This window comes from Macaca thibetana, chromosome 13 (genome assembly GCF_024542745.1).
Source record: "Macaca thibetana thibetana isolate TM-01 chromosome 13, ASM2454274v1, whole genome shotgun sequence".
In the NCBI taxonomy this organism is placed as follows: Eukaryota; Metazoa; Chordata; class Mammalia; order Primates; family Cercopithecidae; genus Macaca; species Macaca thibetana.
Window position 1 is genome coordinate 9,479,180 of NC_065590.1, and position 27,591 is coordinate 9,506,770.

A 27,591-nucleotide genomic window follows, 5' to 3' on the forward strand; every position below is an offset into this window, starting at 1 on the left:
AATGTGTATGGTGTTTAAAAAATGATTTCCTTGTTCCAATAATCCCACTTAAAAAATTCTAGTTTAAGGGAATGTTCCCAAACATGGAAAAACATATATACAGGAAGTTGATTACAAAAGAGGTTACATGACAAAGTTAGAAAAAAAGTCCAGCAGCTGGACTCTGGTATAGTCACTTAGTGGCACATCGTACGCAGCTAGCAGTCATTATAGCAATTAGAATGTAACATGAGAAAATATTATTGAGTGAAACAAGCGGTGAGAAATTCTATGGATGTTAAGTGCAATGTCTTAGTCCTTTGGGACTGCTATAACAGAAATGCCATAAACTAGCTGGTTTAAAACAATAAACATTTATATCTCACAGTTCTGGAGCCACTGACAAATTCTGTGCCTGGTGGAGGCCCATTCCTTGTAGATGGCGTCTTCGCACTGTGCTCACAGGGCAGAAGGGAAAAGAAATGCACTCCTGAGCTTCTTTTATAAGGGCACTGATCCCATTCATGAGGGTTCTACCCTCATGACCTAATCATTTCACAAAGGCCCACCTCCTAACACCATCACTTTAGAGATTAGGTTTTAACACAGGACTTTTACCGGGACACAGACCATAGCATACAATGGACTATAAATGTAGTATGAGTTTGGGAAAAGAGACTCAAAATAAATATGCCTGTAATCCCAGCCCTTTGGGAGGCCAGGGTGGGAGAATCACCTGAGGTCAGGAGTTCAAGGCCAGCCTGGCCAAAATGGTGAAACTCCATGTCTACTAAAAATGCAAAAAAATTAGTCGAGCATATTGGCACATGCCTACAGTTCCAGCTACTCAGGAGGCTGAGGCAGGAGAATCGCTTAAACCCAGAAGACGGAGGTTGCAGTAAACCAAGATTGTGTCATTGCACTCCGGCTGAAGCGACAAGAGTGAAACTCTGTCAAAAAAAAAAAAAAAAAAAAAAGAGAGAAAGAGAAAGAAAGAAATATGCCAAAAAGATAGTGGTGGCTGGGTTGTGGCCAAAAAAAAAAAAAGAGAAAGAGAAAGAAAGAAATATGCCAAAAAGATAGTGGTGGCTGGGTTGTGGCCATGAAATGATCTAGGATTAACTTTCTTTATCTTCAAAAGTTTTGGTGTAAGGTTTATAACACATTTAAGTTTTAAAACAGACTAATATAATAGATTCCTTGAAAGGTGGAAATTAGGAGATGCTGGTTCCTCAAACAATCAGCGTACGCTGGGGCTGGGAAGGGCCCCCACTCCCTACCATGACCACCCCCACATCTCCAACAAGGTTAAACATCTTGAGTGACCCTGAGTCAATGTCTTTGGTCCATTCTATCTTCAGATCCTATCTAATTGCTATAAAATTATTAATTCAGACTAGTCAAAAGATGCATGTATGAACTTCCCATGGCTGTTGCAACAAATTACTGTGAATTTAGTGGTTTAAAACAATAGAAATCTATTATCCTACAGATGTGGAAGCCAGAAGTCTGACGTGGTTTTATAGGTCCTAAAACTATGACGTCAGCAGAGTTGTGTTCCCTCCAGAGGCTCTAGGGAAGCACTGGTTTCGCTGCCTCCTCCAGCCTGCAGGATTTCATCCCCTGAATTCCTTAGATCCCGTCCCTTCCTTCATCTTTGAAGTCAGTGTATAGCATCCTCTATCTGACTGTGTTTCCCTCTGCCTCCATCATCACATGACCTTTTCTTCTTCGGTGGTCAAATTCCTTCTGCCTCTCTCTTAAAATGACACATGGGATTGCATTTAGGAGGACAGATGCCCTCCTGGATCATCTTCCATCTCAAAATCCTCAGCTTGATCACATCTGCAAAGACTCTTTCTCCATGTGGGGCAATAGTCACAGGTTCCAGGAATCAGGACATTAGTATTTCTGGGGAGTGTCGCTCAGTTTACCACATGACCTTTCTATGTCTTCCAGCCACTGAGGATGTTGAATTAGGAAGATCTGTGCATGATATGTTGATTTTTCGTGATGATAGTGACAGTTTCTTGGGCGTATAAATATGTCAAAACTATCAAATTGTGTAGTTTTTAAAGGTGCAAGTTATAAAATGTTAATTCTCCCTCAACATAGCTGTTAAAAAATAAAGTATAATTTCATGTTACACGATACACACTCTCTGAACAAACGTGACAATGTTCTTTTTGAATTCGTTTTGTATAATTTTATGTAGTTGGGGAAATTGTTGGTATAGCTTCACATAGGAGTCTGCAGGAACAGCAGGTAAAAATCTAAAACTCAAGGGAGCCTTAATTAGTCTTTAAATGAACTTAATTCTCTTTGGAGGGTACAGTCCCCCAGGTGACATGCACTTAACCATCATGACTTCAGTGTGCTCCCATCCCCCCTTCCCCCCCCACACACGTGCTTTTCCTGAGGTTGACTGGCCTGTGAAGGTCAGGGGAAGGCACACAGGGCCCTCAGGGTGGTGACATCCATCGAAGCTGGCACTGCGGGGGTGTCCATCTTCCTGTGGATCCAGGTCACTGTGGAGCTTCACATCTTGCAGGGTCAGGTCATCCTTTACCAGTATCCTTGCAGTTGTCCAATAGTAGGTGAGCTAACGGGCTGCTCCTGCACTCCTTTGGGCTATGGGGAGAATCCAGAGGCAAAGAGAAGCTCCAGCTGATTGGCCACAGATGAGGGCTTTTGCTGCTTTCTGGGGCTCTACCTGAGAAAAGGAGCTCAAGACCTCTTGAATCTCAGGACCCCTAGAATCCTTACACCTCTTTGGGGTTGTATTCTTCCCCCTGGGGCATGTTTAGGAGAAGCATGACAGAGTTTCTCACTCTCTTCTTATTCCCTTCTATTTGCTGGAACAGGAAGCCACCAAAGAAACTTCCAAATCTAGTGGGTTTGTCCAGAGTTGCCTCAGATTTCAGTACTGTGCCCGGTGTCCGGCTGTGCCACCCTTCCAGAGACCATGATGTAGAGTGCCCTGTATGCAGAATAAGGCTACAGGGAAATGTGGAAAGGGATGGGGAGGCTTAGTTAGCCTCCTGTCATGAGTCAGTTGTGTGCACCTGCTTGTCTGCGCCTCCTCTTACACTACAGAACAGATTAATTTGACCTCAGCAGCTTATAGAGTAAAGGCCCATGAAGAATAAACTATTTATCCATTGATCTCTGGCATAAAGGTTTCCATGAAAGGCCAGACGCAGTGACTTACGCCTGTAATCCCAGCACTTTGGGAGGCCGAGGCCGGCAGATCACTTGAGGTCAGGAGTTCAAGACCAGCCTGGCCAACATGATGAAACCCTGTCTCTACTAAAAATATAAAAATTAGCTGGGTATGGTGGCGGGTGCCTGTAATCCCAGCTGCGCAGGGGGCTGAGGCACAAGAATCATTTGAACCTGGGAGGCAGAGGTTGCAGTGACCTGAGATCGCACCGCTGCACTCCAGCCTGGGCGAGAGTGCAGGATCAGTCTTGGAAAAATAAAAATAAAAAACCAAAACCAAAACAAAACAAAATAAAAAAGATTTGCATGAAAGACAAACTTCAGAAATACTGAGCACAGGACATTCAGTAGGAAAGAGTACGATAAATATGAATATATCCTAGATTGTACCCTAGGTGCAATCCAAATACTATTTCAGTTACCAAAAAAAGCCCCCCAAAAAGTTAATTCTCTATTTTGTCAATGCTGAAAGTTTGAAATTGGTTATGTTACATTTACTTTAAAAAGAATACAGTTGTATTAAATACAAATATTTGTTGTTATAAATATTTTTAATTTTAAAATAGGAATTGGTGATGTTTAAGAATCATGTGAGAGATAGATAGAGCAGCCCAGATGCAGCAGCTCATCCAAACTGTCTGCCTTCTGCTTGCTGTCCCTGCCTTTCACATATGGTTCTGCCCTTTCATCCTCTCTTGAGTTTTCCTCCTAACCTTTTTCCTTAAGCTTTGTCAGCCAGATTTCATTCAAAGTAGAATGATAAACTCCTGGAGCTTACGACAAAGGAATAGGAGAGCCCAGTATCTCCTATGCACTGACAAAGTTGTGAGGTCCAAAGTCATTCATGTATTTGCATGTTTACAGCAGCACAATTTGCAATTGCAAAAATATGGAACCATCCAAATGCCCATCAATCAACGAGTGAATAAAGAAAATATGGTGTGTGTATATATATATACACACACACACACACACACCAGGGAATACTACTCAGACGTAAACAAGAATGAAATATTGGCATTTGCAACAACCTGGATGGGGGTGGAGACCATTATTCTAAGTGAAGTAACTCAGGAATGGAAAACCAAACATTGTATGTTCTCGTTTAAAAGTGGGAGCTAAGCTATGAGGACACAAAGGCATAGGAATGATACAATAGACTTTGAAAATGTGGGAGAAAGAATGGGAAGGGGGTGAGGGATAAAAGACTACAAATTGGGTACAGTGTACACTGCTCGGGTGATGGATGCACCAAAATATCAGAAATCACTAAAGAGCTTATCCATGTAACTAGACACCACCTGTTCCCCAAAAATCTATTGAAATAAAAAAAAATGTGTGTTTGAAGAGCTACTTGAAGAATTCTAGCAATCTTGTTGCTTCATATGGAGGATTTGATGGAGGATACACTGCCAATTGTTTGTGTTATAAGCAACTAATTACCATATTTCAGAATTTACCTCATTCTTGGTCAAGAATGATTTCTAAAGACTTTAACAGAGTGTTTAAGATGGACAAGAAGGACCCATTAACTTGCCCCAATTTTTAGTCTTAGGTCTAAATTAACAAAAGTTTACATATTGGGGCTGAAATTAGTTGCACGTCTTTAGTTAATGTATAGAGCCTTAAAATAGTTCTTGACATAAGTCTTTCCACTCCCTGCAATCTGCACTGAGGGGAGGCGGGGAAACTTGAATCTCAGGGGATCAAATTGCTACTGCCACTACAGTCACCAGCATTCCCATAGAATTCCAAAAGCTCTCGCAGTTAGGTTTCGTTAAGTCTAGTAGTGACTGCAATACTGATATAACTTTTAGAAAGAGAGTTCTTCATTTGGAGTAAGCCTGGGACCACACATCTGCACTGTGTTGTAATGCAAATCAGGGAGAAGCAAAGCCTTTTCTTGTTCTTTGTTGCCAGCCTTAACAGGAGTTACATTTCATCTTGCATCTTGTCCCCAAATGGAGACTATCATCTCCTCTTGTCTACTCGGCATTTCAGGATATGAGTTAATTTATCATACCAGTCTTTCCATGTAAATATGCATTTTTCAAACATATATCCAGTCCTTTATTTAACCCTATCATGCAGATGCTATTTTTATTAGCTGTGGCAGCTGACAGGTGATAGAGCTTTGCCCAGGTGGTGCTTCTTGCAGCTGCTGCTGAAGCAGGAACCTGGGCCATACACAGATCTTGGCACTGTCAGCTTCTGCTTTCAGTAGCAGCTGAAGCAAGCACAGGACTGAAATCTGGGTGCACACCAATTAGCAAGCTCTAGAAACTACCAAGGCAGCAAGTCAGGGCTGCAAAGGCTTAGCTGCAGGATACCTGCTGCATGTCAACCTTCATTCGGGGAAAAGAATTCTTTTAACCTTAAAAAGTCATTGTATAAGCAGTGAGGCATGGTAACGATATGACAGGTAGGGACGAGGTATGATTAGAGAGGAAGAGAGGCGCTCTGGGCCTTTCATGGCATGCCTTGCGATTTCTACAGAGCAGAGTTTGGCTCTCTATTTCCAGTTCTTGTGGGACACATGGTAAGACTTGCAGGTGCCTGTTAGCTGGGCCTGGTGGCGGGCGCCTGTAGTCCCAGCTACTCAGGAGGCTGAGGCAGAAGTATCGCTTGAACTTGGGAGGCGGAGGTTGCAGTGAGCCGAGGTCACACCACTGCACTCCAGCCTGGGCGACAGAGGGAGACTCTGTCTCCAAAAAAAAAAAAAAAAAAGACTTGCAGGTGCCTGATGACAAGAGAGCTAGAGCCTTTATCATTGCCACCACCACCTTCCTGATCGACTTGGATGGCTACAAAATGCTGGCAGAATCAGCATAAGGAAGCTGTACTTCCTTCTCATTTCAGGAACAGATTAATGCCAGCCATCTAGGCCTACTGTGTGATTCCAGGCTTTTACTTAGGTTACTGGGAGGTAGGAAGTGGACTCGCTGGGCTAACAGGGACTGAGGCAGAGGCATGAGGTTTCTTCACAACATCTCATGGTAGCTGGTCTCTGAGATGACATCCAAACATCCACACCACCTGGATTGAATGCGCTTGTGTAATCCACTCCCCGTGAGTATGGGTTGGACCTCGAGACTTGCTTCTAACACACTATATTAGTCCGATTTCACACTGCTATAAAGAAATACCCGAGACTGGGTAATTTATAGAGGGAAGGGATTTAATTGACTCACAGTTCCACATGGTTGGGGAGGCATCAGGAAACTTACAATCTTGGCCAAGAGCAAACAGGAAGCAAGCACCTTCTTCACAAGGTGGCAGGAGACAGAAAAACAAAGGAGGAACTTCCAAACACTTATAAAACTATCAGATCTCCTGAGAACTCACCCACTATCATGAGAACAGCATGGGGAAAACCACCCCCATGATCTGATCACCTCCCTCCCTTGATACATGAAGATTAGATGTCCCTCCCTGGATACGTGGGGATTACAGTTGGAGATGAGATTTGGGTGGGAGCACAGAGCCAAACCATATCACACATAGAATATGAAAAAAGTGATAGGATGTCATTTTCACAATTGGGGTACAAAACATCTTTGACATCTGTCTCGGACACCCTGGCTTGGTCTTTTCCTTGGTCATTCTGAGCTGCCATGACCATGCCATGTTTTGAGCTGGTCCATGGAGAGGGTCACAGGGAAAGGAGCTGAGGGAGGCCTCCAGCCAACAGCCAGTGAGAAACTGAGGCCCCCAGGACAACAGCCTGAGTGGAAGTGAATCTTGCTAACAACTGGCTGTGTGAGTTTGAAAGGAGGTCCTCTTCCTTCAGTAGAGCCTTCAGATGAGACCACAACCATGGCCAACAGCAGGACAGTAATCTCATGGAGATCTTGACTCAGAGGCATTCAGCTAGGCTGTACCAGGAATTCTGACCCATGCAAACTGTGAGATACTACATGTGCATCACTTCAACACTAATATTTTAAAGTAATTTGTTGTATAGCAAGGGATAGCTAATACATACCCTGGGGGCACAAAGCCATGATCAGGAATATAGGGTATTTCAATTGTGTGATACAAGGTTTCTCCAGAATCTTTTCATCTTGCAGATATTTTCATTTTGCAGCAGAAAAGACTAAAATATTGTCCCAGTTAATAATTCTAAAGGTTTACTCCATTAAAAACTTTTTGTTAGGGTTAACAAAATACCAAAATTAGCTGCTTTTCTTTTTCTTTCTTTCTTTTCTTTTCTTTTTTTTTTTTTTTTTTTTTTTTTTTTTTTTTTTTTGAGATGGAGTCTTGCTCTGTTGCCCAGGCTGGAATGTAGTGGCACCATCTCAGCTGACTGCAACCTCCACCTCCCGGGTTCAAGCAGTTCTCATACTTCAGCCTCCTCAGTAGCTGGAAATACAGGCGCCTGCCACCACACCTGGCTAATTTTTGTATTTTTAGTAGAGACGGAGGTCTCACCGTGTTGGCCAGACTGATCTCGAACTTCTGACCTCAAGTGATCCACGTGCCTCAGCCTCCCAAAGTGCTGGGATTACAGGCGTGAGCCACTGCACCCACCCTGCTTTCCATTTTTGTTGTTGTTTTGTATAAATTTCTCCATTCATCTTTCAGCAAAAGTATACATAAGCAGTGAACTAGCTTGAGGGAAGGGAACTAGCTTGAGGGAAGGGAACTAGCTTGAGGGAAGGGAACTAGCTTGAGGGAAGGGAAGTGAGGAATCACAAACTGGACGATCCAAGAAGCTGGCACATCTGATTGAGTGATGATGGATGGCACCTGGATTGCATCAGAGACAGTAAAGCTGAACTACAAGACAGAAACGGGTATGTGTGTGTGTGCGTGCACGAGCACACACGCACGTGCATTTTCGGGATATATGTCTAATTTAGGTAATATTTCAGTCTTTTGGCAAATGTAGAAATTTGTTTCAAGTTCAGATTAGAGGAGTCAAGTCTTCAAAAAGTGAAAGAACCTTAAAAATCAGTTAGTCCAGGCTGGGCGTGGTGGTTCACGCCTGTAATCCCAGCACTTTGGAGGCCAAGGCGGGCAGATCATGAGGTAAGGAGTTCGAGACCAGCCTGACCAACAGGGTGAAACCCTGTCTCTACTAAAAATACAAAAATTAACTGGGCGTGGTGGTGCGCACCTGTAATCCCAGCTACTCAGGAGGTTGAGGCAGGAGAACTGCTTGAACCTGGGAGGCGGAGGTTGCAGTGAGCCGAAATTATACCACTGCACTCCAGCCTGGGTGATAGAGTGAGACTCTGTCTCAAAAAGAAAAAAAAAAAATTCAATTAGTCCAGGAATTTTCAAAATATATTTTACCCATAGAAGCTTTTTACAGAAACAAAACTGTAAGTAGAATTCCAATAAGCAAAATATAAAATGTTGTATTTTATTAGCATAAATGTATTTTGTACCTTCAAATTCATAACATTTACTCATAAAGCAATAATTGAGAGCAGTAATATGAATACATGATTTAGAGACTGGGACCTAACAGACACCAGATATAGTCTTATGGCCCCTACAGTGTGGTTGTACAGTATAGAAATGATTGTGATTCAGCAAGACAAGTAGTTCCAAAGAGTAAAAGTCTTAAAAATAGTGTATGTTGCAATCTAGGATATCTGTCAATTAAACGAATTCAGAAACTTGATACAGAAATAGGTAAAATGTATCTAACAATATCAAATAAACATCATTATTTCTTAATACTTGTTAAATCTGAAGTAAAATACTTGTTTTAATGATTGCTGGGCCAAAGATAATTTTCAAATATACCTTTGACAAAAAAATATTTTACAAACATTAATTTTTCAAAAATCAGATAGAGTTATATACAGTTCTTTGTCAGATAATAATCTGAACAGTCTAATTTGCTTTGTTTTGCATGTTGCGTCCCAGCTTTAGCTTTCATATTCACTGCCGACACTTTAGCTGTAATTTTAGACCTGGTGACATAGGGGCCTTACATTGCCAAATTTAGTTCTTTAAAAATATCACCAAGATATGCAAAGGAATGCAGTCATGCTATATTTGAGAGTTTTAGCTAAAGATGCTTCTACTACACAATAGTAATTTTCTGTCTCATTGGAAGTAGTGACACCAATGCCTTGCTGCTGTATAACCAGTGAACTTCAATATGAAAAGTAAATGCTGGAATTCACCCCATTCATCACTGTAAACAACTGAAAAGTTTGCAATGTGAAGACAATCCTTTAATAGAGTTGTCAATTTGTATGACACTATCAAACACTTAAAACACAAAGTTGCCTTCTTTGTAACAGGCAGTGCTTCTTATGCAAATACACTGCCTGCACACACACTGGCAATAATTTTTATGTGAATTGTTTTTCTATCACTGCTGTCACCCATTATAGAGACATTGATACATTTTTATAAAGTTGTTTCTGGTGTTACTAGAGTTCTAAGCAGTTAAAATGTTCTCTTAATAGGTCTGTGGTGAGTGTTTTATAAAGTGATAAATATCCCTTTCTTGCCTGCAAGAATATATACAAATACAATCAGAATGGGGAAATTACCAGCATCCACACACTTGCCTATTTGAAATTTAAAGATTTTACTAATCTCAGTCTTTGAGCGAATTATTTCAGAACCTTGGATCTGCACCCTTAGATTCTATTTTAGACTGTGTTGGTGGAAAATGGTGATTATTGTGTTGTGTAAACCTCCTCTCAGCCCACATTTTATTGGTGACTCCAATGACACAGGATTCAGGGATAACATTAAGTAGTGTGAAGGGTCTGAGATTTTACCCAACTTGTAAGCTAAACATTTAGCTTGCCATAGTTTTGCGAATGCTGCACAGAAGAAACGAGATTCCTGGGTCAGAGACAAAAAGCTTTAGTACTCACAGCGCAGCAAGTAGCACAAGCCTCATGTCCACCATGGTTTCCCCTGCCTCCTAGGTCCCATGAGAATAACATGCAGACTCCCAGAGAGATACTGGGCACACAGTGCATTTACATCACTGCTGAGGAACCCAGAGCCAGGGAACTTCAATATCTTATAATCAGCTATAAGCAAACAAACCTGCTCACCATTGCACTGGACAGAAAAATTATCTTTATTACACTGAAAAGCAAACAAACTTATCATTGCTATGTTGGGAGACATGATCTCTATTCTCCAAGGCTCTTTGATATACAACATCTTTGAAAAGACAGTCCGAGACCAAGGTTGCCCATGCAGAGACCAAGATGTGCAGAAATGCGAGACACCCATGGAGAACTGTTTCTCAATACCCAGTGGATCTCTCCCCTTCACCTGCAATTTCACAACTTAGTTTGTATGATTCTATAAGTGCCTTTTCATTTTCAGATTTCACTCTCGTCTGGAGAATCCTTCAAGTACTTCAGGGGAATCCCACATTTTGAAAATCACTATTTTAGTACAAGCCCTTATTTTACAATAAGGAAACAGAGGTACAAAGAAGTTAAGTGCCTTGTCCAGGTTACGGGTATTTAAGTGTTGACTCCAGGTAATGGAATTATAAATCTAAGAAGTAAGAAGATAACAGCCAAAATGTCCTCTTCTTTAATCTACAAATAACTATTTAAAGTGTGCAAGGGTAAATGACTTTCCAGGGCACCTTAATGTGGGTTCCTTCATACACAATCTTTGAGACAAGGATTGGAGTACAAGAATGTCATTTGAGAAGGAAGACAATATAAGGTTTGTTATGAAGGAAGTTATTACTGTGAATACCTGGGGCCTAACCTCACTGGGGAGCTCTGGGACCTACTACAGTGTAGGCATCCCAGAGTTATAAGACGGGGAGGAGCTGGGTTATTTATCAGCTAGTTCCCATCAGTCATTGGTTGAGGCAACTCTAGGAGGTATAAGTGTCCTAGCACTCCTGCCCTGCCCTGCCCTTGGGTAGAACAGGCTGTGTTGGGCAAAGAGGGCCTGAAGGTGATGTGTTGCAGGTGGGGGCAGGTGGAAGTTAGGTCTGTGTGCAGGGAATGGTACATTCCAAGGGGATATGGCTAGACACCAGCTACACCTGCTCCACTAGGCATGGCCCCCCCCACTTAAGACTTAAAAAACATTTGAGTGAATCTTCTTTAGTCTAATTCTTCATCTCTGCATTCAGGTGAAGGTCTTCACACCTGATAGTGACACACGTGGATGGAGTCAAGATGGCTTTTTAATGAAACGAGATTACAAGAAGCAGGCGAAGAATACAGGAAGTGTTGATCAAAGTGAGGAAGGAAAACCTACCTGACCGGAATGAGGCATATAGGCAGGAGAAGAGAGCAACGTAGAAAAGAGGAAGTACGGGACAAGAAGAGCTAAAACAAAAGAACTGCTGGCATGGTCAATTCCAGTTAAGGAAACTATTCTAGGGTTGAGGGGGCCGTGGACAGGAAGCAGATTACAGATTCTGTCTTAGGTCCTGCCTGAGGAGACTCTGCTGAGTGAGAAATGTCTCTGTGTTACCAGTGAGAACAATGACTCCAACATTTTGAGGAGGAGGATCCCTTTTACGGAAACATATTTTTTTGAAGATCTTCATGTGTTTGTGGTTGTACGTAGTTGAAATCTCCTTTGATTAAAAAGCAGATGGCTAAAAGCTACAATGAATTCAGTAACACTGCAAAATGAGTTTGTGTTTTATTCATCACCGCAGCATTGCCTATATTTGAAAAATAGTAGTGTGTGCATGTGCCAAATGTGAGCTTTGTTCAGACCCCAGGCTGGGAGAGTCCGCTGGTTCTGCGGTCCCGTAAGTGACTCTCCTGTGAGGATGGGCGACCATCTGAAGTCATGAGGGAGGAGCCTGAAAAATTTTCCCCTGAACTGCTTTAGAGACGTGCCAAGAAAACACATTACGCAAGGCTCGGAGACAAACTTCCCTGAGTAATCTGTCTCCTGAATTTCCTTCCATCAGTCAAGATTAGTCGTGCACCCACATGTCTTTGTGTAGAACGATGATAATGGGGGAGCAGAAAAAAGCTGGGTGCAGAGAAACCAAAACCCTTGAGTCCATACGTGCATTCTTTTCAGAAAAAATGCTGCCCTTCCACCTCCCAACTTTATTCTTGGGTGGTATATTGCAAGGCTGTGGGTTATCTGGCTTGGGATGCTTGGAGGCATTTTCTGCTGTGAAGAATCCCAGCTTTGTCAAACCAGGTGTGTGTGTGTGTGTGTGTGTGTGTGCGCGCGCACGTGCGCGCACGTGCATGTGTATATTCTTTATAACAACTTCGGATATATGCTGTTTTAATTTGGGTTCCAACCCTGAAATAAGGATTTGGGCATAAGTAATTCATTTGGCTGGTGTTATGGACTAAATTGTGCCCCCTCTCCCATTCAGATGTTGGAGCCCTGACCCTCAATATGAGTGTATTTGGAGATGGAGCCTTTAAAGAGGTAAACAAAGTTACATGAAGTCATAAAGGTGAGGGCCCCTGATACAATAGGACTGATGTCATTACAAGAGGAAGACACCAGGGATGTGCATGCACAGAAGAAAGGCTATGTGAGGACATGGCAAGAAGTTGGCCATCTGCAAGCCAAGGATAGAGGCCTGTGGAAACCAGACCTACTGGCACCTTGATCTTGGACTTCCAGCCTTCAGAACTGTGAGATGATAAATGTCTGTCATTTAACCCCTTGGTCTGTGGGTCTTTGTTCTGGCAGCCTAAGCAGGCTAATAAGGTAAGTGTCCCAAGAGGTACAGGGAGTGCATGAGATGTGAGAAGGAAGGAAGGTCACCAGCAGGTCCCAGCTTTGGACAGCTGGGGCAGTCTCACTGGGGAGTTTCCAGGAGACCATATAGAACACACCACAGCATTGTTCCACCAAGAGGAGAGAAAGCTGGGCACTTATGAACAGATGCACGTTGGGGTGTTCAGGAAGGGTTGCTCCCTGGCACTGCTGCTCTGCTCCTACCTCGGGGTCAAGCACATGCCTATAGCCAGAGAAAGCCCCCAGCGAGAGCAACCCAGGGCTTGAGAGAGGAAGGCATCGGTGTATAAGGAAGTGGGGGCCTTGTCCAACAAAGCTGCTGGTGATCCCTAGGGAGGATGTCAGGCAGGCACTGACAGCATCTGCTACAACAATCTGCATCAAACAATCATATCTACTTTTAAATTATGTTGGTGTTTATCCAATTAGTACAGGTTTTAGACTAATTTCTTCAACAGCAACACATTTCTCCCCCGTGCCGCCCCCCACCATGCTGCCCACTTATACTGACTGGATAGGAGAAATAATTTATTGAAGTGAGACCTGCTTGTTTTCATTTAACCTTGGAACCAATCTTTGAATAACATAGAAATCTAGAGGTTTTGAGGTCTAAGGCAAACCACACTAGGAATGTGTGTATATTATTGAAATCAGGCTTAACCCATTTATGCCTAGTGTTTCATTATTGGAGAGCTAAGCTTGTGGGAGTTATTTATATCCTAATGTTCAAGGTCATCGCCAAAGTCTGAATTTTTACACACAAAAAATTGCAACCTCAGGCATAAATGGGTTAAATGATATTCAAGGTTAGCTTGGAAGAGAAGTTACAAAAGGTGGGCTCAGCCATAGGTGAGACCTGAGAGATTGAGACGGGGTTGAGGTGGGGTCTGAGGGGTGGGGTTGAGGGTCTGGACAGTATGATAGGGCTCCAGACACGGGGACTCCAACAGGCTGCTGACTTCCAGAATGCCTCACTGTTAGCATCAGCAGCACGGGACACTCAGACATGGTATGAGTATCTCAATCAACCCCAAGGCAGCCTCCCACGAAAGTTACAGAAAACCCCCCTGCCACCTTTCACCCATTCAATACTCCTTTCTTCAGTAATTCAGAGCAGTTTCAGAAGGTTAGCCTGCAAACTTGATAGCTACAGGGACTGTTTTCCTTGGTTGAGAAAGATGTAATTTCTCTTAACATCCAAAAGGATGCCCAAATTGTTTCTGGACCAATCCCCCAGTGAGAACAACCAGAAAAAAAAAAAAAAAAACAAACAAAAAAAAAAACAGGAAAAACTAGGAAAACTTTGTATGAAACATGGCTATGGAGTCAGTGAGAAATTGTGGGGCCAGTGTCTGGGAGGGACTATCCTTATAATTCTAGCTTTTTATCCTTGCATGTTTCATGCTTCCCAGGCTCTCCTGTTCCTCTCTTGGCACCACTCCCCAAATGAACTACTCACATACAAGCCCTTGTCTTGGGTTTTAATATCTAGAAATCAGGACATCTGAGGAAGCTGCTGATGGTCCCTTAAGGAGACCAATTGGGACTCTAGGCAAAGCAAGGGTGCCAGGTCCCTCATGAGCTTAGAGCAGGCTCTGTTTCTTCTGATGCATCTTCTGGATTAAGTAGAACTATAGAATACACATTCTTCTCTTTTGACCCCAATATGTAGCCAGCGACTTTGTCCTGTCTAGTGTTACCTCATCTGGACCACATACATCCCTCTCTTTCTGTTCGTTTCTAGTGTGACTGCCATGGGCAGGGTTCCTCAATCCCATCCAGCCCAATGCTGTGACCTTCACAGCTTCTGTCTGTCTCCACATTTCTTGCATGACCCCACCTGACAGTCTTCCCAAATACATCACCAGCATTTCATGTTTTTATTGATAAATGTGGCACACCTACAGAAAACCACAGGAAGCAAATATATGGCCAAATGAACCACTGTAAAGCAAACACTCTTATAACCACACCCACCTCCAAATCTCCATCTCCTCCCCCTCAAGAGTTCTCTCTTTCCTTTCTGTTTTTCATGCATCGTTAATCACTGTGGCTCATTTTCTTTTGGTTATTAAAATGTATTTTAGGTCTCTTAACCTATAGGTTCAATGTCCACCTTTGTTTAGTTTTCTTAGCAACATGGGTGGAAGAAGCCAGGTATTTTGTCCTTCATAATACCACAGTCTGGATTTTGCTGATTGCATTCCCAGTATAGTTGGACACGTTCTCTGTCCCCTGTGTTTCCTGTAATTTTGTGGTTGGATCCAAAATATCTTCTTAATTCCTCACTTCCTTGTTCAAGAAATCATCAGTCTCCCTAAACTTCTCCTCTTGCCTCTTAGGTGGTGTATTAGTTCATTTTCACACTGCTATAGACTACCTGAGACTGGGTAATTTATAAAGAAAAGAGGTTTAATTGACTTACAGTTCCACATGGCTGGAGAGGCCTCAGGAAACTTACGATCATGGCAGAAGGCAAAGTGGATACAAGGCTCATCTCACATGGCAGCAGGAGAGAGAGGGAAACTGCCACGCACTTTTAAACCACCAGATCTCGTGAGAACTCACTATCATGAGAACAGCATGGGGAGAACCACCCCCATGATCCAATCACCTCCCACCAGGTCCCTCCCCCAACACACGGGGATTACAATTGGAGATGAGATTTGAGTGGAGACACAGAACCAAACCGTGTCAGGTGGGGTGTGTGACTCATGAATGGAGGTGGGCAAAATAAATGCCCTACCTCCTCTAACCCACAATGGTCATCTGGGCCAGGGGCTCCAGACAGCACTCACAGGAGGAGTGATGTGTCCTCATTCTCTTGTATACAGCAGGCTCATTTCCTCCTCAAATTCTCCCTTCCAGTGGTTCCAGAGGCCAGAATATCCCCTCTTCCTTCTCGTCTTCTCTGTGGCATCCTGGTTCTGCCCACGCCCTCCATACAGGATTTAAAGTCTGTCCAGGAATAATGCTCCAGAATCATGACCACTCAAAGCTGCCCCTGCCCATAACCCCGGAGCCTGTGAATGTTCCCTTCCACGGCGGTGGGACTTTGCAGAGGTGAGTAAGGCTACCAACTTTGAGATGGACAGATGGCCCTGGATTGTCCAGGTGAGCCCTCTGCAATCACAAGTCCTAAAGGGAGGGTGACCTTTCTGGGCTGCAGTGAGAGAGACTGAGAAATGGAAGCAGGGTCAGATAAGACGCATCGCTGCTAGCTTTGAAGGTGGAGGAAAAGGCCATCGTGGAAGAAGTGCGTGTGACCTCCAGAGGCAGGAAAAAGTAAGGAAATGAATGGTCCCCTAGAGCCTCCCAAAGGTAACGCAGCCCCACTGCCACCCTGATTTTAGCCCAGAGAGACCTGGGTTGAATTTCTGACTCACAGAACTGAAGGATCATAACCGTGGTGTTTAAGGTCCTGACTTTGTAGTGACTTGCTATGGCAGTAATAGGAAACAACACCCCATCCAGTGTGGCTCTGAGTGCTGGCCTTCAGGAGGGGTCACTTCTCTAGTCTGAGTCCCTGCAGGTAAAGGTGCAAGTCCTCTCTAACACCTCCCTACGCCCTGAGACCCCTGGCCCAGTGCAGACATGTGAAGTGTCTAATAAAATTAGAGTAAAGTGGGTGAAATCAGTAACTCTGTTAAGAATTCTCAACATGAAAGTGATTTAATAGGATATTAAAATAAGTGCAATTTATTGATCTTGGTTGCACTTCTCAGATACTTTGTAAATCAATATTAGGTATTTGTCAGAAACATCATGAGAAAGAAATCACAACCATTTGTTTGCTTTGTGACCTTAGACAGGTTTTCAAAGCTTTTCACCCTCAGTTTCCTTATCTATAAGATGGGGGTCTTCATGCCTCCCTCACTGGGGTTGTGAGTATTAGATAGCGTGCTTGGCCAGCGGTAAGAATGCAACAAATGATAGCTATTAACAACTATTGTGTTAATAATAAAAACTTATACAATGGTACGTAGCTAAACCCATTTGCATTTAAAAAATGATATTTCTAAATAATGTATTTTTATCCCACACCTTTCCTTCAAAAAGCATCACTAACTGCCAACTTTGTATGAGGTGTCAGTGAGATACTCTGGGGAAGTCAAAGAAATAATTTTGGTGGTTCATTCCTATAATCCTAGCACTTTGGGAGGCCAAGGTGGGCAGATCACTTGAGGTCAGGAGTTCGAGACCACCCTGGCCAACAAGGTGAAACCCCATCTCTATCCAAAAAACAAAAATTAGCCAGGCGTGGTGGCATGTGCCTGTAGTCCCAGCTACTCAGGAGGCTGAGGCAGGAGAATCACTTGAACCCAGGAGGCGAAGGTTGCAGTGAGCCAAGATCGTGCCATTGCACTCCAGCCTGGGCAACAGAGTGAAACTCCATCTCCAAGAAAAAATAATAATAGCAATAATAATAATAATAATAATAATAATTTTGCCCTGAATCAGTTTATGATCTTAAAATATCATATGGACATAAATTACTAGAAAACAAGGCATTTTTGGCTATACACCCCAGTAGAGTTTCGGAGAATGAGAGGAACTCCAAGGAAAGAGAGTACCGCATCATGGATGGAAGGGAAGGCAACGCAGACAGGAAGCTACACAGGATTATTCCTCAATGCAGCCTACTCTCAGCTGGATTTGCATCAAATTCGCAGAAGAAAGCCGTCCAGTGCACTGCAGAGTGAAAAAGAGATTACGTTACAGTGTCTCTAAAACATACCTTCCTATTAACTTATTTTTTCTTTAGTGAAGACTGTGATTTTAAAAAAAGCAACATCCCACTTACCAGTACTCTAGTTGAGAATTGCTTTATATTTTAGAAGTATTCCCTTTTATTTTTATTTTATTTTATTTTTGAGATGAAGTCTCACTTTGTCACCCAGGATGGAATGCAGTGGCAGGACCTTGGCTCACTGCAACCTCTGCCGCCTCCTGGATTCAAGCAATTCTCCTGCCTCAGCCTCCCAAGTAGCTGGGATAACAGGCATGTGCCACCATGCCTGGCTAATTTTTGTATTTTTAGTAAAGATGAGGTTTCGCCATGATGGCCAGGCTGGTCTTGAACCCTTGACCTCAAGTGACCCACCCACTTCAGCCTCCCAAAGTGCTGAGATTACAGGCATGAGCCACCGATCCCAGCTAGAAGTCTTCCCTTTTAAAACATGTATGTAAGCACTGAATGACTAGGCTGTAAGTTACTGGAGCCCTCACTCAATGGCAGTCTCCTACTCAGCACTTTATTTTCAGAAAAAGGCAGCAAATGCAGGAAAACAAGCAAATTTTATTAACTTTTTAAAAAGTAATTTGAGCACATGGCTCTGACTTAGTACAGATTCTTCTACTCAATCTTCTACAAACTTAACACTATAAAATGAGGATGCATGTTCAGAATGATGACTCTGAGACATTACGAGGCACCCCACATCAAAAAGGGACTCATTTCATTTACTGCCCTGTGCTTTCCAAGGTGAGATATCTGCCTCCAATATACGTACATATATTTTTAATTTCAATTTATGTTCCAGCTGAAGGGAATGTCTGGTTAATCTTTAACCAACATGAAAATTTAATTTAGCAAAACAAGTCCTTCCTGAGGCATTCTGATTAATTGAGGGTTATTGTAGCTAACATAAATGTCTCGTCCACGATGTTCACCTAAGGCGGATTTCAAAATGGAAATTTGCGTCAAATCTTAGCTTTTCTAAAGTTACAGACTCTCTTAAAATTGTTCCTATCTGAAACTAACTCTGCCCTGCTGCTAACAATCAAAAACAATGTAAAGTTGTGATCATTTTTATTTTTCGGCTCAAGCACCTGTTACATTTTAAAGTTATGAAGTTGTGATGTGTAACGTTGATCACCACAGGAAGCGTTTGATAAAACACATACTGAAAAATAGGTCAGTGTTTAAGTGCACTTCCGTTCCTTTTTTTTTTTTTTTTTTTGATACCCTAACTTACATTCAACTTTATAGTGTTACTTCATCTGTTTTTCCTTTATTTACACAACTAAATAGAGCATAGTTACTTCCTGAAGTCCAGATCACAGTTCTTAGATAGAGGCAGGAGAATCGTACTGATCATCCATAGAGGACACCCCACTTTTTTGGGGTGTGTGTATGAACTTTAACTCTTTGTAGTGGTGGTTTGTAAAAAATTAATCCTGCCAGTCACTGAGAGATGGGTTTCATGGGTTTCTAAGCTGCCCCTTCTTGGGTCTGATGAGGTAGTGAAAAGGTACTTTGTAGTTTGGGTGTGAAACCACTGTGCCATCTTAAGACTTGTCTCTTCCCCATGTGTTCATGCAGGTGAAATGAAATGCGAAAATCCACCAGTATCTGTTTTGAGATTCTCATAGTGAGTTACTAATGGCCTCCTTTTAAGTTTCTTCACTAATGCTCACTGTCCTCTTTGACGCACTCATAAGTGTGGAATTTCCATCCATCGTGAAAGGTTTGCAAAGTGTCTGCTCTATAGTGGGTAGGCAGGAGAAGGGTCAGGGCCGTACAGGTAAACCAGGAGTGGCTCCTGCCCTCAGGGCGTTCATATCGTCGCTGAGATGAATGACACAATTAAAGAGCAATAGGCTCATTACTCCAGCAGGGTATTTATAGCAGTAATAGCAACTTTTCTAGCACAGAGGCACTTCAGGGCAGGAACTGTGGCTTGCTCATTTGTGTACCTCCTGCAGTGCGCTCTCCATGTAGTAAGTTGGCAATAACTATTCTTCTTTACATTTAACAAATGTACAAAAGCAAAACTGTTCATCCCTCACAAGCCAGTCCTCCCCACTTTTCTATTTGGGATCTTGGCACCGTTATCTTTGTGGATGTGGGCATCCAAAGCCTCAGGTTATATTCGTGCCCCATTCTCTTTCTCTTTGGTCCCCCGCATTCAAGCAGCTGCCAATTCATTTTGAGCCTCCTCCTCCATTTCTCCTAAAACACTTTCCCATCCATTTGCAGTTGGGGTTATGAACTCTCTTAGAAATGCAAACTTTTGTCTGCTCTTCCTGTCTCCAGCTGTCCTTCCGTGCATGCACCAATTGTGTCTTCCTGGGCTGAGCCCAGATGATGTCCACACGTAACCGCTTTCTTTCTTGGCCTCGCGATCCGCTCTGTGCAGTCTCTGCTCCATTTAGGCAAGTGGGCCATTCCCTGTCCCTACGGGGTCCTCCCACATTCCCCTGTCTGCCTCAGGGTTCTGAGCTGCCGCCACTGGGAATTTTCTCCCTGTCTATCTCCACCTTTCAAAATGCTACCATTTGCATTATTCAGGGGTTCGGGTTGCAAAAAGAGAAAGTGCCTCTGGGTACCTTAAGCAGAACAGGAGAATTTACTAGAAGAATATCAAGTAGCTCACAGGGGAACTGGAGAGCAGAAGGGGTGAGAATGGAGCTGGCTCACTCCTGTGGGAGGGACGTGCTGGGACTATTTCAGCTATGGCAAATTGAATTTCACCCTCCCTTGTCCTTGTCACCCTCTCCAGTTTCACAGTCTTGAGTGGGAGGGTTCCACTGGCCAATTCCAGGCTGTTCATTCTCACAGGGCTTCTGGGAATGGAGAGATTGAGGTGCCCACTCTGCCTCCCTCCAGGGTTCAGACAGGTCTCTCTAAAACCGGGAAGGGGCTAGACACGGGGCAGCCCAATTAAAGGCAGCTTCTCACCATGTCATCTCTCAAGGTCATTGCCAATGCCACCACCTTTCATAAAGCCTAAAGCCTAAATCCTCTCCCGATTCTCCAGACATATTTTCTTCGGTACTGTTCATATTTAGTTTTATATTATAGTTATTTGTATGCTCGTTTCAACCTTCTTTTTGGATCTTTCCTTTCCATTTCTCCTAAACTATTTTCCCATCTGTTCACTCCACTCCAGTTTGCGTTATCACCTCTCTGAATAATGCAATCTTACATCTGCTCTTTGCACATCCAGGTGTTCTTTGGTATCTGCATCAAATGAATGAATCCTGAAGTGGACCTTATAATGCCTTACAAATAGAACTACACCACATATGCTTCATTGAATTGATGGTTAAGAGAGAAGGTCATGAGAAAGCAGACATGAGTGTTTACCATGTGCTGAACACACAGTTGAGACACGTTTACATTATCTCCTTTAATTCTCACAACGCTTTGCAAGAGCACTATTAATATCTGAGGCTCAGAGAGGTGAAATGATCCCAAGGCACGGGCTTGAAGGTAGGCTTTGAGCCTCTGACGTCTGACTTGGACAGCACCCTCAACCTCACTTTGTGTTTTCCATGAGTCCAAGGAGGGATTAGAGAAAGCCTTGAATGGAGATCTGAAAGAGAAGGAGGGGGACAGGGAATTCCTAACCGCCTTCACACCACAGAAGGCTGAAACTAGTGTGATTCAGTGTGGCACTGTGGGCAGAGCTGAGTGACTGAAGCAAACAGCTTACACTGGACAGAGGTAAAAAGGAGATTGTATGGCAGGACTAAGTTTGAGAGGCCTTTGGAAGAGAGGTCATAATGTGTAATGCTAATGTGATTTTAGACAAAAGTGTACTACACCTCCTTCCACTCTATGTTTTTTATGCTTTCAATACTTTGTGATTGAAGACAGTAAAACAGGTGTGGACACATTAATGGAATAGAATGCAGGAAAACCTGTATAGTTTTAGATAAAACATAAGCTTCAAAGAAATGTCTCCCCCATATTAAGCCTTCCAGTGGGTTGGATGTTGGCCCTAAAAGATATGTTCACCTGGAAGCTGAGAATGTGACTTTATTTGGAAAAAAGGTCTTTGCAGATGTTGTAAGATAAGGATGTCGAGATGACATCATGCTGGACTACAGTGAGCCCTAAATTCAATGGTCCTTGTCTTTACAAAAAGAGAGAAGGGAAAGGACACAGGGAACCAGGTTGTGTGAAGACAGAGAGGCAGAGGTGGGAGTGACGCTGCCACAAGCCAAGGAATGCCTGCAGCCGCCAGAAGCTGGAAGGGGCAGGGAAGGATTGTCCTCTACAGCCTTCGGAAAGAGGCTAGTGTCTTGATATCAGACTTCTGACCTCCAGAACTTTGAGAAAATAACCTCTGTCACCCAGTTTGCGGTCATTTGTTAAGGCAGCCCCAGGAAACTCACACAGGCCACTCAGGGCTAAATCCCCCAGCCTCCCCGGGGGAAAATGCTCAGTCTTCTGTCATCACATAACTTTTGAGGAGACCGTGGTGGGAAATGGGGAACCATGAGAAGTTCTTAAGCACAACCACCGGCAAATGGAAGCAATTTATAGGAAGGTTAGGATGACATTGACGTCCAGTGCAAATCTGAGGGATTTAATAAGTAAGTAATGGGAGACCAGTTGGAAGGCAGTTGTGGGGAAATGAACAAGAGTTTTGGAGTCACGTACATGCAGTTCTGACCCCAGTTATTTGATCCACTGATCAAGTGATTTCATCTGTAAAATGGGGACAATACTATTGTGTGTGGATTAGAGATGATTTATGTCAAGAATTCAATCAAGATACTTTATAAGCATTGCTAGGAATGATGTATAAGTTACGATGCCAGTGATGGAAATGGAAAGAAAGGTGCAGTCAAAAAGATGTTTAAGAATCACCAGGACTCAGAACCATGGGGGTGGACTGAAAGGGGTCTTAGTGTCATTCAGCGCTCTCCTGGCTTTTCTTGGGGAGAACTTGGAGAGTGGGAAGGAAAAGCCAAGATGACAATGAGGTTTCTCCCAGGAGCTGAGGTGCCTGGTAGACTCTTGGCCAGGCCTGAAACCATGGGAGGAGGAGCTAGTCTGGGGAGGAGATGAGTTTCATTCTGAACATGGTGACCTAGAAGAGATGCTGGGCCATGTGTAGGGAGTGCAGATTAGCTGGGGAGCTCTCTAAGACTACGGGGTCTGGGAGTTAATCAATGAAGGTTTAGACAGGGAGTGTACAAAAAACAATCAACTCTCAAAAAAAAAAAAAAGGTGCATATCAGAATAAAAACAAAGGACCACCATCTGCCTTGGGGATATTACTTTTAGAGGGTGGGAAGACAACAAACTCTCTAGAGGAGGCAGATGGGTAGGTCAGAAAGGTAAAAGAATCAGAACTGGCTGTGTTTGATGAATGAAAAGATGATGGTGTTTCTGGAAATAGCAGAAATGCCACATACTTCAGAAAACTGCATAGGATAAAGATTGATAAAGGGCCACTGGATGTAGATAGATAATGACATCGGTGACTTTCTAAAAAATCAGAGAAGGAAGAGGCATGCAACAACCACGATTCAGTGAAAGTTTACAAAGCAAACAAGCTAGAAACTGGGTCAACATTGTTATACTTATTTTGAGTAAATTAATTTAAAATTGGGCAGACTGATGACTAGTATTCTTCTTTCCTTATTGTAAAGCTAGATATTAGTAACACGAGGCTTGCACAAAAGGATGAACTGAAGTAGCTTCTTTCACAGGATCAAAACAAGGAAAAGGGAGGCTGTCCTGATTCCCTGAGCTTGTACCTGATCCCTGCTCAGTGTACTGTGCCTTCTTCCACTTACTGAGCTATTGAGGGCTACCTACTGCCAGAATCCTTCACATAGGAGGTAGGTAAATATTATCTCCCCATTTGACAGATGTTAGAAAGGCTAAGACCACCTGTGCAAGGTTACACAGTTCAGGAAGTCAACAAATACTCACCTGTCTGACTTCAAAGCTACACTGACTCTAGTTACCTGTCCTTGGGTACTTCCTTTCTGGAAGGAAGCAGATGACTGAATCAAATAATACTGCCTTGTAACCTTGGATAAATTATTATTGTCTTAATAGTAAGCAGAGACCAGCAGCCTAAGAAAGAATCTCATTAACATGGATGCAGGCTATCCTGCCAGGAAATCAGAATCATTTGAATATTAGGATTTCCTTTGGGAAACCATATGGGGAGGAGAAAAGACATCCGGATGCATGTGTCTGTGAAAGGGAAACTTGCGTCTTTCCCCTTGCTTTTGGGTTTTAATCTTCCAAGTTTGTTTATAGGCTAGCCACAACTTGAGGCTGGGTGAGCTGAACAGTCCCATCATTAGCGACACTCCTTCTAGGGGCACATTCGGGCAGCTCCTCTTCGGATCCTGTCCCCATGGGTGTGCAACCAGGATTCCACTGGCTGGGGCTGGCCTGGATGCCTGGGAGGCAACAGAGGTCGAGTTTCTTCTCCCTTTAGGAAGTGCCTCAGACAGGGATGATGGACTAAAAACGTGTCTGGTTGGGAAAGTAAATAGATGCAAGACAAATAAATAAAAATGCCCACAAGCAATTACAAGGAGGAAGTGACATTTTTATTTAAGTCACTTTTCTGATGGACACCAGGCCTGCTTAGCTGAGTGCCGTGGGAATGCTTCCGGGAGGGGGGCGGCTGCCCAGCAACTACAGCTTCGCGATAAGGACATCAAACAAACAAAAAAGAGGACGCAAAGCCCACCCGGCAGGCATCCCAGGCTGGAAGTTGCAGCCTATGTTTTCACTCTCCTCCCCACCCACCCAGCCTGCCCCCCACCGCCCGCGCGCAATTTCGGGCGTGGGGACCCTTTCCTGTCCCCGGCGCCGGGCCAGTGCTGCGCCTCCAGAGCGGAGCGTCCCGCAGGCCCGCGCTATACCCGCGCCCGTACCGGGACCCGGGCGCGGAGCCTGGCGGCGCCGGGGGGCGCCCCAGGTGGGTCTCGGGTCCCCGCCCCGCGTGCCCGGGCCTGGGCCGGCCCCTGGGCGGCGTCACGGCGCTGCCGGGGAGGAGCGCGGGAGGAGGAGGAAGAGCGCGGAGGAGGCGGGCGCTGCGCGCCGGGGGAGGGTCGCCGCCGCCGCCGCCGCCGCCGCTGCCGCCGCCGCCGCGGGGATCGTCAGGCCGGAGCCGCGCGGCCGAGCGGACGGCGGGCGGAGGGGAGGGCTCGGCTGCGGGGAGGCTCGCGGCGCCCGGGCCGGCGGGGTCCGCCCGGGCCGGCAGCGTCCGCCCGGCGGCAGGAGGAGGGAGCGGCGCAGACAAAGAGCGGCGCCTGGGCGGGCGCAGCGCGGCCGCCGCCCCGGGACCCGCGCCGCTGCCCTCCGGCTCCGCGGGCGGCCCACAGCGAGGTAAGCACGGCCAGGCGGGCGCGGGGCGGGGGCCACAAACTTGGGGTCGTTGGGCGGAGTTGGGAGCGCGGCGGGGCTCGTGGGCCGGGGTGCGCCCGGGGAGGGGCTGCGAGAGCGGGTCGCCTCCGCGCCCCACCGGTACTCTCGGCCCCGCCGCGGCCTGGGCGCCCCCGACTGTGGGCTGCCGGGCATCTCCCGGCTCGGCACCTTCCTGCCCGCCTTCCCATCCCCAACCCCCACCATCGCGGCCCGGCGCAGAGGCGGGGACGCCAGCCAAGGGCGCGGGCGGGGATCAGGGCAGGGGGCCCGGCGGCGGGGCCCGGGGACTGGAGACCCCCGGGTGCGCAGGCTGCGCCTGGCCTGCGGGCGGGCGGCTGGCACGGAGCTCGGGGCTAGCGTGGGACCGTGCGGTGGCCAGGGTCGCCAGGGCGCGTGTGCCGGGGAAGAATAGCCGCGGATCGCAGGGCCCCGGCGCAGGGACCGGGGAGGCCGCGATCGGCCGGGAGAACTTAACTGTGTTTATTACAACTATTTATGATCGCGCACAAAGCTGCTGTCACATCGCATAAAGGAGGTCTTCGCTTCGGCGAAGGGAGCTTTTGTGCCCGGCGTCAGGCTCTGCGCCCTGCCCCAGATTTACAGGACTCTTACAGCCACCTGAACCAAAGTTTCTCACAACCGCTCGGCCCTCTCGGTGTTTTTCAGGGCGATTTAATCACCCAGTGGTTTTGGAAAAATTTGATGTGTGAGTTTTAAGGCATGGACGGTAACTCCCTTATGAGCACAGTTAGCTTGGCATTGTGGGGAGGGGTTTAATTTGCAAAACGCTGTAATTTGTAGACAATAAGGATCTCTGTGAAGGTCTGCGCTGGATGCTAGGGGTCATTGGCTGGTGGACCCCAGGCACCTGACTTAAACTAGTTTTGTAGCAGCTTCAGGGACAAAGCCGAGCGGGCGTGGAGTCGTGTAGTCGGCCTTGGTCACTTCTCACAATTCAGGTTGGCAGATTCCTCTTTATTTGGCTTTGTTTATTTTGCCAACAGGTTTAAGGCCGCTTCTGCCAAGTTTGCATATGCATAATGGGATGAGCAGGCCCCAGTGTGGGCAGGAGGGGGCCTAAAATATCGCATGGGCCAGCTCCATCCCTCGACCCAGAAAGAAACCACCCTGAGAGGCCGGTGGGCGTGGCTTGGTGGGACCCACAGGTAGGGGAGTCCCTTCCTGGCCCAGGCCCAGTCCCCGCTTCTCGGAAGGGATTTTGTGTAGTAATGAAAGTGATTCAGGGTGTTTTTCATGCCTCTGTTTTAGATGTAGTTATCAAGTCTCAAAAGTGACGGAAAATGAAATTAACCTGGGCTGCTTTAACTTACCGAAACGGAACTGTGCTTGTGAACACTCCCTCAATTCACTTTCCAAGCTTCATAGATAAGCAGGTGAATTAGTAACAGGATTCAAGCCTATGCGAGTTTTATGTAAAGAGAATGGCGGTCATCGGACACGTGGAGAAGAAATTGACTTCACCTGGAGATTGGGCTAGACATGGAGGTTTTTTGATGTTTGGAACAGTGATTTCCTGAGAAGCAAGTGTTAACCTTGCTTGTGAAGAGTGAACACAAGGGAAAATCCTACCTCAGTATATTCTCCCCTGGAGGTTGGTTAGATGTAGTTTTGATTGGAGAAGGTGGCGGAATCTTAGTGGTCTTCTGGTGGCTACTTGAGGCTGAAATGGAGAACTTTAGGCATAGGAAGCTGTGGAGGTGCCTGGCCCACTTCCTGTCCGGGAGGCCTCTCCTGGATTCTGAGCTTCTTTCCTGCTTCATAAACATTCAGGGGGATTGATCATGAAACACTGGATGAAATTGGGTCACAAATTACCATCAGGAAGAGTTGGCTGCTGCATAAGCCCCTCTGTCCACTTGTGGAGAAACTGACCCTGTTAACCGTGGGGCTCGCTGAAGGTGCCTTGCAGGTGGCTGTGCTCAGTTTTCAGGCTTTGTGTTTTGCTTAGGACGTGCTGCATACTTAAATCTTCTTCATCCCTGCTCTCTTTGACCCTGACATATTCCCAGGCTCTGTCATTTACATTTTGGGTTATTTAGCTTTTCCAACAAACAGCAGATCTTATGTACACAGTACTATATTTGAGAAATGCACTATCATCCATTTTAAATACACCGGAAATCTTCCTTGCATGTGCACAGACTGGATAACCTTTTAAAATACCCTAAGACTCCGCGAATGGCGCAGAATGTACTGGAGTCCTTTACTTGATCAGTTGAGCTAGCTTAATTTGCCCTGGCTAGAGCAGGCTGTGCTGCTCTATGGGACACCCATTTTTCTAACTGCTCGGACTGGCTTGCCATGTGCACTGGGGGAGACAAGGCTTGTGGAATTCATTCTCTGACATTAAAAATGAGGCTTAATGACAAGAGCCCAAAATTGCTTGCCGGAACTGCAGGGGAGGATGATGAGCGATGTTTGGGAAAACTGTTTTCACAAGTGAACTGGAAACTCCCCACAACTCACTTCAGAGGCTTAGGAAATTAGTTTTCCCATCCAGAGGGATGGCAAGTGGCACTTCCAAATGGTTTCTCTTTCCTAAA

The 27,591-nt window shown here is 45.1% G+C and overlaps 2 protein-coding genes across 5 annotated transcripts in view; both read left to right on the forward strand.

Annotated features, from left to right (window-relative positions):
- Window positions 1–27,591, forward strand: part of ECRG4 (ECRG4 augurin precursor) — a 903,650-nt gene that overhangs the window by 545,391 nt on the left and 330,668 nt on the right. The window contains exon 1 of one of the 2 annotated variants that reach the window (XM_050754236.1): window positions 25,310–25,313. The exons of the other annotated variant lie outside the window; for it this stretch is intronic. The gene's annotated coding sequence lies outside the window, so the exon portion shown is untranslated. Of the gene's footprint in view, window positions 1–25,309; window positions 25,314–27,591 lie in introns of those variants that run through there. 2 annotated transcript variants of the gene reach the window in all.
- The window catches only part of NCK2 (NCK adaptor protein 2), a 149,308-nt gene continuing 146,433 nt past the window's right edge, over window positions 24,717–27,591 (forward strand). For 2 of the 3 annotated variants that reach the window (XM_050754218.1, XM_050754216.1), the window contains exon 1: window positions 24,747–24,988. The gene's annotated coding sequence lies outside the window, so the exon portion shown is untranslated. Of the gene's footprint in view, window positions 24,989–27,591 lie in introns of all 3 variants that reach the window. The other variant, XM_050754215.1, reaches the window with a different exon arrangement.